This window comes from Sinocyclocheilus anshuiensis, unplaced genomic scaffold (assembly GCF_001515605.1).
Source record: "Sinocyclocheilus anshuiensis isolate Anshui unplaced genomic scaffold, SAMN03320099.WGS_v1.1 scaffold893, whole genome shotgun sequence".
Lineage (NCBI taxonomy): Eukaryota > Metazoa > Chordata > Actinopteri > Cypriniformes > Cyprinidae > Sinocyclocheilus > Sinocyclocheilus anshuiensis.
In genome coordinates this window covers 146,452-147,499 of record NW_015555766.1, presented here as the reverse complement: position 1 = coordinate 147,499, position 1,048 = coordinate 146,452, and the positions used below count along the sequence as shown (strand labels likewise).

At 39.3% G+C, this 1,048-nt stretch overlaps 1 protein-coding gene across 1 annotated transcript in view; it reads left to right on the top strand.

Annotated features, from left to right (window-relative positions):
• The first annotated feature begins 291 nt into the window (after positions 1-291).
• Positions 292-1,048, top strand: part of shank1 (SH3 and multiple ankyrin repeat domains 1) — a 69,748-nt gene continuing 68,991 nt past the window's right edge. Inside the window, 2 exon segments of the mRNA XM_016468028.1 lie at positions 292-297; positions 967-968. The gene's annotated coding sequence lies outside the window, so the exon portion shown is untranslated.

Below are 1,048 nucleotides of genomic sequence, written 5' to 3'. Positions count from 1 at the left end.
GACAGCTGATTGGCACGAGAACAAGACACATTTTCATAAGATATCCTCCACATCTAAAGTGTGGGTGCAGCATCTGAGCCACACAGCAGCTGGGTGTGAGTGCCACTACAGAGAAGTATTTTGTTCCCTCTGCTAAACACAGTAATCCTATTTTGAAGAGGTCTATTTGAAGGAGAGACACTCTTAGTGCCTGAGAGTGCTGGGCTACAGTGGTTTTGTTACTGATCTGGGACAGATGAGGAGTTACAACACTGTGTTGAGTGCTGTTTGTGTGTCTGCACAGGGACGACAGCAAGAGTCCCATCTGTGCTGTAATACAAGAGGTGCACAAGTCCGTGTTTGTAGAGAGACAGAGCCGGTGGAAGCCAAACATCTTCTTTCTGCTGTAATACAAGCAGAGCACGAGTGTCTGTACATTGACAGTTCACTCTTGTTCACACTCGTAAGGAGTATGTTCGTTTTGCATAAGGGCAAGTGGGACATGAGGGGTAGGTGGTAATCTATGAATGAGAATTGGCTTCTTGCCGAGGGGCCGTTCCCACGGAGTCTGTTCTTGCGTTCATAACTAGCTAGACGATGTGCAGTGGATTTGGAACATAATGTCAATGTCTTGACAATTTGATCTGTTCTTAAAGGAATAGTTTGGCAAAAATTTAAATACTGTATGACTCTTTTTCATCTGAACACAAAAGAATTTTAATGAATATCCGGTTTTGTCAATTCAAGATAATGGCAGTGGGTCATTATTCACTTTCGTGCTTAATAATGCACACTAGAGCATCAGCAAAAAAAGTGCATGCGGCTCAGTGATTTTTTTCAAAGTGCTTCTATTGAAGAACAATATTTGAGCAATTTTAAAAGGTAAATTTCAATTATATAATTTTTGTACATATTTATAAAGATTTAAAACAAAAACAAATCTGCATATGATTGTAAAAAAGTAAACCGTAAAAAACAATATTTAAGCAGTTTTATCAGGTAAATCAGAAATATAGAGTTTTTAGCATCTTTATATAATTAATGTCAGATTTTTGGGGGGGGGGGGGGG